The sequence below is a fragment of the Periplaneta americana genome, chromosome 14 (assembly GCF_040183065.1).
Source record: "Periplaneta americana isolate PAMFEO1 chromosome 14, P.americana_PAMFEO1_priV1, whole genome shotgun sequence".
NCBI classification, from domain to species: domain Eukaryota; kingdom Metazoa; phylum Arthropoda; class Insecta; order Blattodea; family Blattidae; genus Periplaneta; species Periplaneta americana.
Window position 1 is genome coordinate 34,656,968 of NC_091130.1, and position 18,478 is coordinate 34,675,445.

Below are 18,478 nucleotides of genomic sequence, written 5' to 3' on the forward strand. Positions count from 1 at the left end.
GATTGCTGATTCGTTTGTGTTTATTGGAAGTGTTTACTGTTAAGGTACAGTGTTCGAAGTATTCAAATGTTTCTAAAGTGTTAAAATTGTTTAAGATATGTGTAAGCATTTATGGATCGCCTTTAATCGTCTCAAAATTAAACCATTCAATGTTTCACTTTGTCTATATCATTTTAACAGTCTATAAGCTCAATATAATATATAAGTTATTCCTAAAGCTATTGTTATTCTTTTTTCTGTTATAAAAGTACAATTTACCATTATTATAAACATCAATGGATGACCACAAAAAAGTATGTAACAGAATGTTTTGTTGATAACATCGCAGTAGTAATTAAAATTTCCTTCACAGATATAATATTCCTCCGTACACATTTAGTTCAAAGTGACAAGAAACTGTTACTGATTTAAATATGATCTATTAGAAAATAAAAATGCTATTAAATTTTCATACGTCTCAAAATTATTCCCTGCTGTTCAATGTTAAAGTAGCAATGTTAATGACGGCCTTCGTTAACGCTAATTAGTAACATGGTCTTGTGCAAATCTTCTCTAGTGCATAAATATTTGTCTTTGCCACTAAGTCCTCGGTTGTCTTGGACGAATTCTCGAAGACATGTCGGAGCCATGTTACGAAAGTTTCTCGTATACCCTTGTGTTGGGATAAAAATGAAACACGTCAACCTCGAAGCCGCTATGTACAATACTCTTTCAGGTCCCAACTTTGTATCCTTAAAAATAATTCTGTCTACACAATACTTGCACAGCAACCTCCCATAAAATTTGAAATATATTGAAATATATAAACATTCAATGTATTTTAGCTTAATTCTGCTGCATAGTTTGTATTTCAGTTTTTAATTAATAGTTCATTGTATTTTGTTGTTTAATTCGTAAATAACTCTTGTATACATGTAACTCTTATCTAAATCAAATTGTTGAATTCTTTGTAAGTTCACACATATTATGTGTGTATACTTTTTGCTGGTTGCCTTACGGCCTTAACTCTGCCAGCTAAAATAAATCATTATTATTATTATTATTATTATTATTATTATTATTATTATTATTATTATTATTATCATCATTATTATTATTATTATTATTATTATTATTATAAAAATCCTTTTGTTAACTAAATCTATGATATATATTTTTTATTTATTTATTTAACTTTATTTATTTATTTATCTACTTATTTATTTATTACAGTTCATCCTGTATAAATCATATAGGGAAACTATGGAAAGCAGAAAACCCAAGAGGCTTGAGAATTGGACATAACAGACAACTAGGAGCACTGTTATTTTTCATTTCATTTCATTTATTATATTCCATAGATCTTACATTAGCAATGAAGCTTTAAAATGTGAAACAAGTCAAAATTTTACAAGATTACAATTACAATTTTGACAATTTTTTTTTTTACAATTTCAATTTCAATTTTTTACAATTTTCTGGCAACATGTAGTGAGATGAGATGAGGCCAAATATTCGCCAACAGATTACCTGGCTTTTGCCTTATGGTTGGAGAAAACCTCGGAAAAAATTCAACCAGGTAATCGGTATATGCGGACGATCAAGTTCTGATGTCTGATAATGGGGATGGACTACAAATATTACCAGACATAGCTGTTACATACAATTTGCGCATATATATTGAAGAAACAAAAGCTGTAGCGTTTTGAAGGAAGATATTTAAAGAGGGTAAAAATAGTAATATATGATACAATTACAGAAAAAGTAAGATCCTTGAAGTACCTGGCATGCCTGATAACCAATGCAAGGCAAGAAAAAATAGAAGAATCCATCCCAAGGTATAACTGTGTCAATGGAAACCTAAAAGGAAACTTTAGCAAACAAATGAGGAAAGACGTAATGTTGAAATTTTACAACTAGCATGTAAACTAGTAGGCCTACTACTATATTTGAATTATAAATAAAAATAAAGAACAAAGAATTGAATCGGGCCAAATTTTATTTTTGAGACCACTGACAGGGGTAACTAGAAGAGATCGTATTAGGAATGACAACTTACATCAACAATTGGAAGTACAAAACACCATTACAGACACAGAAACGTATAGAAAGAAATGGAAGAGCCATGTATATAGAATGATAAGAGATAGATTACTTAAAATTGTATTTCGTTATAGACCAAGAGGAAACCAGATCTGTTGGACGATCCAAGAGTAGATGGAGAGATCTAAATTTTAATCAAAACTTCTAATGTATTGCTTCGGATTGGGGAAAGCAGTATCCATACCTTGTTAAGAATGATGATGATGATGATGATGATGATGAGGATGCAATGTGGTTAATATTATACTCCAGCAATTTCTCATCACGGAAAAGATCAAGTAATAAATGTTATAGGAGTCTGAATGGGTCCCAGAAATCAAAGTTATGGCGAAGTGAAAAATTCCATTATGTACAACTGGTATTAAACTTAAGCTCTTCCAGTCCGAAAGTTAATAAATAAATTGATATTGTATACTGTACAATGTACACGCAAAAAGCAAAAGAATTAACACAAAACTGTAACAAAAACAAATTACTGCAGACTTTGTTCAAAATGTGATTCTTCTGATGCGATACATGCTCTGAACCTCACAATAACTGACCGTCTGACCATCGCAGACGTATCAGAAATTCCTCGTAACTCAACGACCCGTGCCACAAGGTCTTCATCTGAAGTAACTGGAACACGATAAACTTCAGTCTTCATGTGATCCCGCACAAAAAAGTCTAACGGGCTTAGATCAGTTGACCTGGCAGACCAGGATACTGGACCACCACTTCCATTCCATCTATCACGAAAACTATTGTCAAGGTACCTACGTACGTCAGCATGCAAATGTATTGCACTGTGTGGGTAGTGAACTACGTAAGTTGAGGTGCAATACAGAGTGCATAACTTCTACATGAAGTAATTTTATTATCTTATTCTTTATTAGACACTTTCACGCCCGTTACTGAGATACAAATGGATTTCTGCATGTGGTTTACTATCTCAGAATATTTTAAATGGTGTCTTCAACCAGTCAACACAGATGGTTGGTTCAATTTAGATAAGTGACTGATAAAAGGGATGTAAACCATACACGTGGATATACCAAGAAATAAATACGAGAGAAAGAGGAAGAAAGAAAGTAATAGCAACAAATAAAGTAAATAAAGAAGGATAAAGAAATGAAGAGAAGGAGGAAAGAAAGAAAGAGAGAACTACAAGAGTAAGAAGCAAAGCAAGGGATCAAAATATTAAAAGATAAAGAAATAGAGAATACAAAGAAATAAAAAAATATATATAAAGAAAAAAGTAACAGAGATGAAAATTAAACGGGGAAAAATATGAAATGAAAGAAGAAAGAAAGAGATAAGAGTAAAAGAATTATTGAGAGAATAAAATAAAAAAATATAAATGAGTGAAAAATGATCTATAAAGGAGGTTGGTTCAGTGCTAGCGCGCTGGGCTTATAAACCATGGAGCCCGGGTTGAAATCCCGGTTGATCTACTCCGAATTTATAACTTATATTGGGCAAGATCGTGGTTCAGGTATCACACGTGTTTTCTCCGTTTCTCCTCTGACATCTGAACAATTTATTGTCCATCATCCTCTTTCATTACGAGTTAATGTAGACTCATCACCATCACCTACAGAGCACTCTGGATAATCTCTAATGAACTAAGCGGTTTACGCTTCACTTTGTTTTTAAACATGTAATTTAAACTATTATACTATTATGAGGCACGTTCATAGAGTCAGGACGGATAATCTCAAGTTAAGGAAACTACAAATACATAAAAAAAACAAAAGAAATGTGATACAATAAGGAAATGATAAAATAAAACGAGAGGGAAAAAGAAAGAAGGAAGAAAGGGTGAAATAAAGAAATAAGAAAGAACTAAATAAAGGCGAAATAAAGGAAGGGGTCAAAGAAATAAGTGAAAGGGAAAAAGTAAATTAGAAAAACAATATAAACAAATACAAAATATAAATGACATACAGAAGGAAGATAAACAGAAATAAAGTAGAAAAAAGGAAGAGAGAATAAATATGATATAGGAAATATAAGATACGAAGATGAGAAAGTGAAACTATGGAATAATGAAAAAAAGATAAATATAAAGAAAATAAACGGAAGAGAACAAAAATAAAACGCATTCGAATGGCAACATTTTCATCAGCCTTGCTAGAAAATATGCGAATATTCAGTAATAACTGAGAAGATATCTAAGACGGAGTTTCTCGTGATCAGAGACGCGGGTTATCGATCTTCGCTTTGAATTAATAAGCGTATGCAATTTGTTAGAGTAAGAGGGAAAGCGAGACGAGTTACAAAAAATAAGACGTTTACTTTACATCCGCAAAATGTTAATTATTTGAAATGGAGTCGACCGTTAATTTCGGTGCAGTTGTAAACTTGTTTTACCTTAACGGCCTCCAAGCGATTTTTTTTTGCACTCCTGTCGACGCACATGCTAATTTGCATTCGAAAAAGTGACCATTATCATCTGCGGGAATTAAGTCTTCACACACGCAGCCATCGGGTCGAAGTCTTGAGGAATAAAATTGTTAATTCTTTCTCGTGAAACTGTTTTACAAGCCTAATTGTAATGTGATGTTAGCAAGATTAATTTTCAACCTATTTAAAAATATACTCGAATATAGCCTACAGTGAGGGAGGTGGGAAAAAAAACCAGGGGCGGTATGGTACACCAAGATTTTTCTCTGGTATACCTCGATTTAAGAAAGGCATACCTCCCTTCCTTACAACATAGATATACACGATATATAACATAAATTGTTTCGTGCAGTCAGTAACGCGAATCTTTGAAGTTTACGCGAAACATTAAAATTCTTAATAAAATAATTTCAATTTACTTCAGTTATTTATTTATCTATTTATTTATCTATTTATTTATTTAGCTATTTATTTATTTATCTATTTATCCATTTATTTAAATATTTATTTGTTTATTTATTTTATTTATCTATTTATCTATTTATTTATTTATCTATTTATTTATTTATCTATTTATCTATTTATCTATCTATTTATTTATTTATCTATTTATTTATGTATTTATTTATTTATCTATTTATCTATTTATTCATGCATTTATTTATCTATTTATTTATTTACCTATTTATTTCTCTATTTATATATTCATTCATTAATTCATTCATGCATTTATTTATTTATTTATTTTATGCTTGACCATGCCCAAATGTAGTAATTATACACTTGGTAGCAGCCCTTTACTGCACCTCATTAAAGTACATCTATTCATTATAGTTCAGTTGTACAGCCAATGAGAAATCACCATTGTACCATTATAAAACCGAAAGTATCGATTATTCTCGGATCGGATATGCAATCGAAAGACGATTAGCGAAACGTCACGGAAGCTGAAAATTCAATACTGTCGCAGAAGGTTATGTTCTATTATTATAATAATTAGCGTTAATTGTAAATAATATTCAAATAAATTCAATTTGTCATCTCGTTTTTCAATTCTAAATCAATTTCCAGGTTATATCAATATTAATATTCATGTTATTCTCCAGATTATATCAAGGTCAATGACATTAGTCCCTCGGAAAAATCAATACTTTCGCGTCTGCGCACATCTCACAACTTAGAAGGTCAGTTCCGCTCTTCACTTAGATAACCATAACATGAATACTTATGAATAATTTTCAAGTTAGAAATATGGTCGAGCATAAAAAGTCATATGAAACTTGCCTATAATGGTAATTAAGACGCTCGTATGAAAATTATGAAACTCGCTTGCGCTCGTTTCATAAATATCCATACTCGCTTCTTAATTACCTTCATTATAGGCTCGCTGCATAATGTACTATTAAAACACAATTGCAATATTAAGAAATTGGTGTAAATACTTTTGTTTTACAGACAATATAGACAATATCAAATAGAAAGAAGCCATGTTAAAATAACGACATAAAATTTTACGTTCCATATGAAGTTTGTGCACCACTGTTTTCTTAATCCAACAGGCTGCTTATTCCTCCTTCCATAAGTAGCGCTTGATGCCCGCGCAAGACGTCAAGGTCAGAAAAATGCGCTTGCTTTGACATCACTGTACCAGACTGTGATAATACGCTGTTAACAATGTAAAGATGGACCATGTCTGAACGGGGAATTGAACTGAAGTAAAATGAGAAAGAAATTTACCTGTCTCATCAAAATCCCAATTTTAGATTGAGACTACTGGGTGTTCATTTCAAAGTGTGTCATGACGTCACTGTTGTTGGGTCACCGATTTGAAGCGAGTTTCAGCTTATATGTTAGAGAAGTTGCCTATTATTTAAGGCGTTCTTCAATCTGAACTTGAGAACGTGTACGGTATAACTTGAACGTCGTAGCAACAGATGGCGGTCTGTACGGTCTGTGTGCTACCATACCGTCTTTCGAACTGTGTTTTGCGCCGGCAAGTCGTACGCAGGGTATTTGTTATCATCGGTTGCGTACGGTAACATTCCACAACACAAATCAAATGCTCCGTCTCCATGTTGACCGTCGAAGTTAATGTCAACAAATATGTAAGTATTTAACCCTCTCCCCATATCCCGACAGTACGTATTTCCAAACAGTTCTCATTCCTGCCACTACCGGCGTTACAGTACGTATCGGTACGTACTCTTCAGAATGAACGCCGTACTTGCTAGGCAACTTCTCTGCCTCATAGGTTATACACCTCTGCGGAAGTGTAGGAAGATTGAATTCTCTAGGCTCATCGGCTAGCCACATGACGGCATACAGCGAGCCATGACACACTTTGAACTGAACACCCAGTAGAGGCAGGCAAGAATATCGAATGGAATGATTTATCCGCTGGGTGGCACTGAATGCACAACTTTGCACACTATGTTAACACTTCCATTTGAGTTGCAACCGAAGTCACAAATAATAATCACTGGTCATTTCTGGGCAGCAATGAACTAATGGATGCGGTTTTTCATATTTTGACAAGCTTTTTAATTTAGAAATGTCATTGGGGTTAAATTCCGTTAACCACAATCACCTTTCACTTTCGGAAATGGTTTGGGAAGAGTTACCATGTCACAAAAAAAAAACAAACAATATAAGTATAACTAGATAATGAACCACAGAATTGGGAATCCGGGATTGGTTAAATCGTACATTACGTGGTGGTCCTAGACGCATACCATGGAAACAAACCGTCCGGCCAGCAAGCCAGATAGATTGTGATGGTGTCTATCATCATTACTGTCACCACGCAAATAAAATCAATTGCGTAATGAAACGAATATCTGGCTGTGACAGGCTGTGCGGAGTACATCAACGACAGGGGGTTGGGACGGGCAGTAGACACAAGGGGTGAATATTGCTGCAGGCATGGGCGGGGTAAGTCAACTTTACAATTCACGTCGCTAAAAATTCTACCACTGTCTACAAAGTGGCGTCTGCAGTGTTAGGGCCATACCATGAGCACTTCCTCAAGTAATTGGAATTAAGGCTGAATTATGCATGTTAAACGGTGGGTTCTCATACTGCTTGGGTACAGATCTCTCATATGTCATATATATATTTTCTCAGTAAATATGCTATTATCGGTTAGTTAGATCATGTTTTGGGATCATATCGGTGTTATACTATAAGATACCTAACCATTGTCAGTCCAGAGTCAGATGAAAATATCAACCATAGACTTGGGTGAACTTTGATAGTAGATAAGAGGAAGAACAGATAGAAGGATGGACAGAATGACGGACAGACAGATTACGGTATGCATAGGTTGGCAGGCTGACATATGGATGGGTGTATAAGCCTATTTTGATTTATAGTTAGGTATATACTGTAAGTAGATAAATGTACACTTAGATTAGATTGGATGTATGGCTAGATAGATGGATGGACGGACAGACAGACAAGTAGGCACACAGACAAATATGTAAGTTATATTAGATTAGTAGACTAAATTAGATAAAGCAGATTAGTTTAATTGACGTATATTAGTTAAAATAGGTTAGCTTAAATAAGATAGATTAGACAAGATAGCTTAGATTAGGTAAGATAAATATATTAATTTAGATAGGACACATTAGATTAGATGAGATGGATTATATTAGGTACCTGTAAGAGAGATATCAGATAGATTGTATACAGTAGACAACATAGTCTAGATTAGGTATGATAGATTAAATTAAGTGAGATAGTAATATCAAATAGTTTGCTTTATTTTCAGTCTATCACTTATCAAGTTATGGCAGCAGAAGTAGATTCTGTTACATAAATTACAATATATTAATATGCATCACGAATATTTTCGACTTTTTTATGTAAGTCATCTTCAGGTGATGTAATTTACTAGCAAACAAGTACAATTGAACGTAGGTGAAAAGATATAAAGATAAAAACACATATAAAACACAAGTAAAAATTTAACCTTGCTTGCTCATTTTAAAGAGGTCAAAAGTGGAAAATATTCGTGATGCATATTAATATATTGTAATTAATGTAACAGAATCTACTTCTGCTGCCATAACTTGATAAATGATAGACTGAAAATAAAACAAACTATTTGATATTATAATTCAAGAACTTATCTGAACTCTCAATATGACATTTAAATTTAAGTGAGATAGGCTATATTAGTTAAAATAGATGAGATTAGGTGAGATAGATTACATAAGATGTAGTAGATAAGATAGATTAGGTTACATTAGATAAGATAGGTATAGATTAGATTAAATAAATTACAGTAGATAAATTAGAGTAGATAAGGTAGACGACTAGATTGTATTAAATGAGATATATTAGTTCAAATACAGTAGATTACATTAGTTAAGATAGATTAGATTAAGATAGATTAAATTACAGTAGATAAAATAGAGTAGATAAGGTAGATTAGACTTACTTACAAATAACTTTTAAGGAACCCGAGGTTCATTGCCGCCCTCACATAAGCCCGCCATCGGTCCCTATTCTGTGCAAGATTAATCCAGTCTCTATCATCATAACCCATCTCCCTCAGATCCATTTTAATATTATCCTCCCATCTACGTCTCGGCCTCCCCAGAGGTCTTTTTCCTTCCGGTGTCCAAACTAACACTCTATATGCATGGCTTATTGTATGGATTTGTAACAAGCTGTTTTACGGTGATGGGTTGTTAGCCCTTCGCCCAACCCTCAAGCTGGAGGACCACCCTTTATTGGCTGTCCACGACTGCTTATTTAATATATTCGCAGCTACCCTCCATATCTGGAGACCATCTCCTCTATCCGCAACCTGAGGACGCGCCATGCCGAGGTGATAGGGACCCACAATACATGGAGGTAGATTAGACTAGATTGTATTAAATGAGATATATTAGTTAAATAGATTACATTAGGTAAGATAGATTAGATTAGGTAAGATTCAGTAGTATGATGAAAGAGTAGTGGAACGGAGAAAAATTCTCTCCGGCACCGGGATTTGAACCCGAGTTTTCAGCTCTACGTGCTGATGCTTTATCCACTAAGCCACACCGGATTCCCATCCCGGTGTAGGATCGAATCCTCTCAGTTTATGTTCAACCTCTTGAGTTCCCTCTGGTAGCCGCCCTCTGCACTACGTCATAGATGACGATGACGCAGAATATCTGCATGGAAACATCATATGTACTTCGGTACAATAAAATAATATATATATATATAAGATTCAGTAGATTAGATAAGATGGCTTAGATTCTGGTAATATATATCAGATTAGATAAGATAGAGTACATAAGATAGATTAGGTTAGTTTATGTAAGATAGATTATATTAGGTAAGATGGCTTAGAGTAAATGAGATAAGATTCAGTAGGTTAGAAAAGATAGCTTAGATTCTGGTAATATATATCAGATTAGATAAGCTAGAGTACATAAGATAGATTAGGTAAGATTATGTAAGATAGATTATATTAGGTAAGATAGCTTAGATCAACTAAGATAGATTAGAGTAAATGAGATATGTTAGTTAAAATAGATTACATTAGGTAAGATAGATTAGATTAGTTTATATAGATTAGATTAGGTAAGAAAAAGTAGGTTAGTTAAATAACTTAGATTAGATTATATATATATATATATATATATATATATATATATATATATATATATTATATCAAATTATATAAGATAGGGTAGATTAAATAAGATAGATTAGGTTAGATTATGTAAGATACGAGATTAAATAAGATAGCTTAGATTAGCTAAGATAGATTAATTTATATTTGATGAGCTAGACAGATTAGAATATATAATTAGACGAATTACACAGACAGACTCGTTGCTGTCCCACGTTAACCGCTATCGTATTTATCTCAACTGACCCTAAATCTCATTTTATATGGAAAACTCTGTTATTGCATTGGTCTTCGAACGCTGTGGACGGAAGCAGGTTCCAAGCCTTAAAAAGCTATCGCTATTATCCAGGATAAAACACATTCACATGAACTAGAGCGAACAAAGGTAAACAAGGAAAGTGCTTGTTGCAAGAAAAACTGTATTTGCATTTTATCTTTCATAACCGCTGTGTTCTGGAAAACAGTATGATTTGTTTCCGATCATATGGCCCGATTCTCTCAAATTACAGTCCGCTAGCGATATTAGATTCATGCTCAGTTTTCCATGCATGGCCGCATACATTGTTCTCTGATTCGCTGCTAATGAGAATCGAAATTCATGGTAATTGTGTTACCGGACAATTTTAATTTTCGAATTCTCTTCAAAGGTTAAATATCAAATAATTCCAGCGTAAAGTCAGAATTACGAAGCCTCATTCTTTCTCATTTGTTTCACATCCAGGAATTGTTTACACGTACGCGACTTTATTATATGGCTTAGATAATATAATAAATATTAATATATTATTTATGTTAGTATTTCTACTCATAATAACAGTAATAATACAGGGACATCATTTTATTTTTACTACCATTTCTAATATTAACCTGGCTATACCTTTGGATTAATGATTAAGAACCGGAAACACCATTTGCTACCCCCTTCTACGACTGGAGTTAGATGATACTGGAGTAATATACAAACAAATCACTTTACTAGATATAGGAGGGAAGAAAAGTAGTTCATCCATTTACGTAAACTAGGAAATATCGCGATTTTGAGTTTGATAATTTTCATTAGGTTTCTGTTTAATCAAAATACAGTACAGTATTAACAATGAGTGTTTTTACTCACAAACTGAGCTGTCCTTGCGGACGTATTCATTATGCACTGTATATTATACTGTCTACAGCACATTAGCGTACAATATAGAGAATGAAGTAAAATTGAAAAATAATCATAATATGTATATTTAAACACATTTTTGAAAATGGTGGCCGTTCATTTCGATACAGGCTTCAGTTCTAATGTGCATATTATCGATTATAGACTATTGTACGTAATTCCCATTACCAGGTTCGTACTTAGTATCAGTAACTCATGTTGAAATAATTCTGTACCTACTCTATAAAAGAGTACCTTACGTACTGTAAATTCAATCTTCACTTCTGCCCGATCCGAAAAGATAAAATTACTCAGACATACTATCTACTGTCCGTCCAAGTGGTTACGTCGCAGCGTCGTAGAAAGGGAGGAAATCACGTGACAGTTAATTACTTAACGAGGCCCTTTTATTTAAGTTGTTTTAAACAATTGTATGGGTATAATATTACTTAGACGTCCAATTCCTAACAAAAATTAATGTTCTCAGAAAAGAGCTAAGACAGCCCAGCCACTAGCATTTACAGAGAGGCGAATAGAAGCAGGTGGGGGAAACCGGGATGCCACGTAGGCAAATAGAAAATGATTCAATATTGAAAGCTCTTTCGTCACTGGAAAACGCGAATATATTTTTGGAACATACTGTTTACTATGACCGTAAGGCTACTATGACTGTATAAGCGGTCTTGGATCTGTGTGGAGGACGGTTGAACTTCATTAGTAGAAGGGGTGGGAGTGAAGTACATTAAAAAACTCAGGTGCAATAAAAATTGAAGTAAAAATAAAATGATGTCCCTGTAGTTTTAAGTATATTATTTCACGACCTGCATAAACTACTTGGTCAGAGTGAATGGAATTGGTGATAGAGAGATAATATTTTGAAGAGATGAGGCCAAGGTAAGGAAAAACTCAATTAATTTAACAACTACAGAGAAATAAGTCCCGTAGCTTAGGTTCAGCCCACAATATGTGAGGAGCATCGTTTCAGATCGTATTAAGTCGAGTGGACTAAATTGAGTTTGATACATTTTCGTATAGTTTCCTATCCGATTTTCCATGCTGTGAAGTTTGATCTTTCAAATTGCATTTGAGTCCTATAGTTCCAAAACGTGTCTTATCCCGAAAAATCGAAAATTCAGATAAGTAAACTACTGCACTCTATGATCAATACACAATATACTGTCACAAAATGATGTTCCAAAAAAAATTCTTCTCCCACTAAATTTCTTGATGTTCCAAAATATGTCTTATCCTTCAAAAGTATGTTCCATAATTTCTCTACTCCACATTCCACAGAAGTGTTGTCAAAAAGGGACAGAGCAATTTTGATATTGAGCCTCAAGTTATTCGCAAAGGTATTATCATTAAAGAAGCAAAGTTAAATGATGTTAACAATCTTCTAGCAAAACATTTCGGCGATGGATGGAAAAATCAGGCCGGATTATCTTTCTACATAAACCTCCTGAATGCAAATAGAGCTGATGAAACTCAGAATGTTGAATCAGATGTTGACTGTTGTGGTGAACCAGACTGAATCAGTTCATTGTACTTCAGAACATTCGAAAACTTTTTCATTATGAGAGTATTTTGAAGTTTTTTTTTGTAAGCTATCGGATTTTTTTACTGATCATTGGCCTTAAACTACTTCATTAACAATGTATAACTATTGATTTGAAGTCTTGTAATACAAAATTTAATTTATATGGAAGATTTTTATGTTTTTCTAAATCATACCCTATTCGACTTGGTTGTTTCCAAAACTTCCTTCTCCTAGGTATAGTTCCAAAACTTGCCTTCTCCTAGGTATAGTTCCAAAACTTGGCTTCTCCTAGGTATAGTGCCAAAACTTGCCTTCTCCTAGGTATAGTTCCAAAACTTGCCTTCTCCTAGGTATAGTTCCAAAACTTGCCTTCTCCTAGGCATAGTTCCAAAACTTGCCTTCTCCTAGGTATAGTTCCAAAAACTTGCCTTCTCCTAGATGTAGTTCCAAAACTTGCCTTCTCCTAGATATAGTTTCAAAACTTGCCTTCTCCAATTTTAACATTTAAATTAAAACCTTACTGAACAAAGTAACCTAATGAGGTTCTATTCCTGACCTATATATTATAAAACATTTATTTTAAAGTGTGAAAAAATTCTTTAACATAAGAAATGGAAAAAAAAATTTTCTTAATTTGTGAAAAAACATCTAAAGTGGGTAAGACACTTTTCGGAACTATAGGAATCATTTGTAAAGCGTGTAAACGAGCGTTTGAAAGTGACTATCTTATTCAGTCCTGTAAAGTGTCTGCATCAAAACGTATTATACCAAAGATTCATTTTATTCAATCTATGAAAATGAAATTTGCTACTTTCTATATTCGTTATAGACCTACTGTCAACTTGACGCTCTTTTCTATACAATGTAATAATAAACTTTGAAATACTGACACCTAAAGACTACCGGAGTAGGCTACTGTACCATAATATTTATAGATCTGTGGGTAGTGCCAGATAGGTATGTACGGTAGGTAGAAGGAGACTTTTCGTAAAACTGAGTTTTTGCGAGTTTTGAAAATTTGGAATTCGTAATTTTTCATTTTGTTTTTAGAAATTTAAAAGGCTTCTGCTGCCATTTATGAGTAGATTTCGTTTCAGAAAACCATGATATATAGTCATTTAAAAAAATGACGTCATGACGGCCTACAGTTTTATCAGACAACGAAACATGAGGGTCTAATGCAAGTATGGAAATAAAGTTCCTGAGAGGTGTGAAGGGATGTGCTAGATTAGATATCAATGTTTTAATATCATACTAATTAAATACAAACAGCGTTAACTGCAACATAATGAAGAAAAAGCGAGAATTTAAAACTGAAAATTAAGTAAACATCTACATATACACAATAGAAAAATAAATAAGAAAACATATTATAAAATAAACAATAACTTACCCTTCCTTGACATCGATTGCTTTTGAGTCATTCCTGGTGGGACGCACAGTAGCAGTCATGCAGAAGATATCGCTGTCACGCCATCTCGTACTGAAAAATTGAACAACAGAGGTAAAATTAGGGTACTACGTAAAGATTTTATCTATTGTATTTACACATCCGACATGCCAACAACAGATCAAATAGCAATATCTCAATACATCTATGGTATAGTACAATACAGCATCAAAATCCTTCAAAATCATGCCATTATTGTATCATGTCTTCAAGATAGTTCAGTGTTAGAGAAGTAAAATAAATACAGAAGAAAAAAGTAAAGCCAAACTATTTACTAGAATACCAGCTAGAACTACTCAATTATTAGGCCTGAAGATAAATTTTAAGTCACCTATATTGGAGTCATCCTTGGATAAATAGCTATTATGTATCAGTCACATCAAATGTACCATTGCAAAATCGGTTGCTCACATTATTTAACTCTACCCTTTTATGCATACATACATACACACATACATACATACATACATACATACATACATACATACATACATACATACATACATACATACATACATACAAACATACATACAATAGTATAGACTTTGAACAACTACAATAGACTGGCTAGTATATAAGGATACGTTATTTTGGAAGATAAAGAGGTTAAAAGTTAGAATTAAGTGATAAGGGATGAAAATAGGTTACTTATATGCTGTAAATAAGCTACAATATTAGAGGATATAATTTATCAGAAAATAGGCTCATCAAAAAGGTAGTAAATATGTAAATACTGTAAATAATTAAATGCTAGAATATGTGAATAGATTCATGTACTTCATAGGTTAGGAATAGGAAAATAAGTTAGACTAAGAAGTAACAATATTATCTTGGCAGTTACACATAGTAGATGAACTACCTAATCCATATTTAATCTAGAACGGCAACATAATAATATATAATGTAAATGGATTATGTACTTGTAGGTAAACCTAGGCATGTAGTATTACTTCTCATTTGTAATGGAACATGCTGCTCAAAAAAGGTACATACATACATACATACATACATACATACATACATACATACATACATACATACATACATACATACATACATACATACATACATACATACATACATACATACATACATAAGAGGTGCTTTTGAAAAGTTCGTGGCTTGACACATAGATGACACTAAAAGGATGTCACGAGTGCCGACATTGTCAGCGACCATTTTACATTAGTTCAAGCACGAAGAATCATAATTTTATGTTGAATACATTTTGTATTGTTTAATTTTGAAGTTAGTGCGCCGAAAAAATGAAAAGTATCGAGCTTCGTGCTGTCATTAAATATTTTGTAAAAAGGGGAAAGAGTCCAACAGAAATTAAAGCAGACATGGATGCTACACCGCGGGAATCCGCTCCAGCGTTTTCGACTGTGAAAAAATAGGCGGCACTATTTAAACATGGTCGAGAGAGTGCAAAAGACGACTACAGCAGTAGACTTCCAGTAATAGCAACAAGTGAAGAAATCGTAGAAAATATCCACGATATGGTGTTGAATGAAAGTGCGGGAAACTAGCGAGGTTAAGCGTATCTCAACTGAACGGGTGCGCTACATCTTAGTCAATATCTTGGGCATGTCCAAGATCTATGCAAGGTGGGTTCCGCTTTGTTAACACTGGAAAAAAAGCATTTCCGATATCAAATTTCGAAGAATTGTCTGGCTTGATTCCAGAAAATTACGCCGGAAATGTTTGGGGAGAATTGTGACCACTGATGTAACCTGGATCCATTACTACATACCAGAGACAAAACAGCAGTCGAAACAATGGAAACACAGAGAATCACTGTGTTTCCAAAGAAAGCAAAAGCTGTTCAACCGGCTGGGAAAGTCATGGCGTCTGTATTCTATGATTCTAAGGGGATAATCATGATTGACTATCAAACTACAGGAGAATATTATTCAAATTTGCTGCAGCAACTGAAAGGGAAAATTCGAGAGAAGAGGCCAGTTATGGCCAAGAAGAAAGTGTTGTTTCATCACGACATTGCACCTGCTCACACGTCTGTGATCGCGGTTGCTAAGCTACACGAACTACGGTTCGAATTTTTTTCCGCACCATCCCCACTCACCAGTTCTTGCGTCCTCAGACTTCTTTCTTTTCTCAAAGCTCAAAACGCAATTGGTTGGAAAAAAATTCTAGTAAAATGAGATTATCAGATCAGCAGAAGTCTTTCTTGCAGACCTCTAGGAATCTTTTTACAAGGAGGGTATAGCAGCATTCATTGCAACACAGGGGGACCAAGAATGTGAATCGTAGGGGGTATTATGTCGAGAAATAAAAATTGTTTCAGAATAATCCTAGTTTAATTCCTATGTCAGACTACGAACTTTTCAAACAACCCTCGTACTGTCCGGAAAAGCGAACTTGCGACACGGAAAATATGTGTAACAACACGCTGTGACGTAATCGTATTGTAACATAAACAGCCATCTGGTCGACTGTAGCGCCCTGACCTACAAGACCAAATCGGAAGTTGGCCTTGCCGATGAATTACATACACGCATATAGTATAAGTCTATTGTATGTACATTACTTACTTACAAATGACTTTTAAGGAACCCGGAGGTCCATTGCCGCCCTCACTTAAGCCCGTCATTGGTCCCTATCCTGTGCAAGATTAATCCAGTCTCTTTCATCATATCCCACCTCCCTCAAATCCATTTTAATATTATCCTCCTATCTACGTCTCGGCCTCCCCAAAGGTCTTTTTACCTCCGGCCTCCCAACTAACACTCTATAAGCATTTCTGGATTCGCCCATTTCAAACGTCTGGATTTAATGTTCTTAATCCTATTGTATGTACATATCCATACATGCTCTACATCATTCATACATAAGTGCTGTACATACATGCATACATACATGCATTCACACACATAACTTACTCTACATAGGCCTACATAAGTTCTGTACCTACCTACCTAGGCCTAAATACATACGCTATACCTACATAGGCCAACTTGCATAGATTGATACATACATAATCATATATGTACACAGACTTACGACGGACATATTCAGTGAAACTAACCTAACCCAATTGCCACGGTATTATCAAGCAATTATTTACAGTATAGATAATTTGTGATACCACTATTCATAGATTTGCCATATTGAATAAAACACAGTATAAAATTACCAATTAAACCTCTATTAAGTTTAAATAATAAGCATCATACGCTAAAATACTCCAAACTGAAATGAGGCAAATGTAAATTATAATACTTACATGCATCGAATCTGAAGTTATTTTCTTCTTGACGCACGTATGTAATAATATGAATAAATAATCTAAAATTATTTCGATGCACAGCCCAAAAAGCACATTTAAAATATAATTATATTATTACAACACAAACAACACTCATTCACATTCAACATGTCCGACTTGTAAACATATGACGTAATCATTCAAGATCGACCTATCGAACATAAACGTTAAGCTGGTTGAATTATATCAACATTAAATTCATATCACTAAAAGAAGAAGGAAAATTTGTATTAATTACTTTTGTATATAAGGTTCATTTCATAGTTATATAGCTGTAGCTTTTTATAATTACAGTATACATTTTTTTCTTATATCATTGAATAGACGATAATGTCTTTTTCTTCAAACCTAAACAACGTAAATGGACAAACAAAAATGTATTTTCGTCACGAGTCTTAATTAAATGAACCTATGACTATTACAATTTTTCATTATTATTTGTGACATATGTTATCCTTGTACACTGACATTCAAAGATATCTAACTTTTAATTTTCTGATCGTGTAAGCGAAACTTTCTGACAACGGGATATGTCAGAACCAAAGATATAACAAATTGACAAACTTTGAAATAGTTCCGCAATCTCTCAATAGGTGACAGTATTATTGGGCCCGGTAAAAACGTGTTGGGAAAAATGATAATGTAGATTAAGTGTAAATTATTCTCATAATTCACATACATTATCAGGGGTTTCCTGCATTAAAAATCTACTGCTTTTTATAGTCAGCAGAAGGGAATGAAAGTTTGAATTCTATAATGCAGGTATATTTATGTACCAATGATGACACTGATTGTTATCTTTGCTATCTATTCCTAGAAGTAATAACTAAAGAAGCCTCACTTAAACGAACAGATTATCGATCACTATCGATTTGTAGGGATCAGGTATCTTTCTTTGAACGCTAGTATACTTCACATTTCCATTCGCTGAAGAGGGATATAATTTTCGTAGGAAATAT

General features: G+C 33.7%; 1 long non-coding RNA gene across 1 annotated transcript in view; it reads right to left on the reverse strand.

Annotated features, from left to right (window-relative positions):
* Positions 1–14,176: 14,176 nt before the first annotated feature.
* LOC138713255 (uncharacterized) overlaps positions 14,177–18,478 on the reverse strand; it is a 1,167,998-nt gene continuing 1,163,696 nt past the window's right edge. Inside the window, exon 5 of the long non-coding RNA XR_011335808.1 lies at positions 14,177–14,266. This is a non-coding gene — a long non-coding RNA (uncharacterized lncRNA). The remainder of the gene's footprint in view (positions 14,267–18,478) is intronic.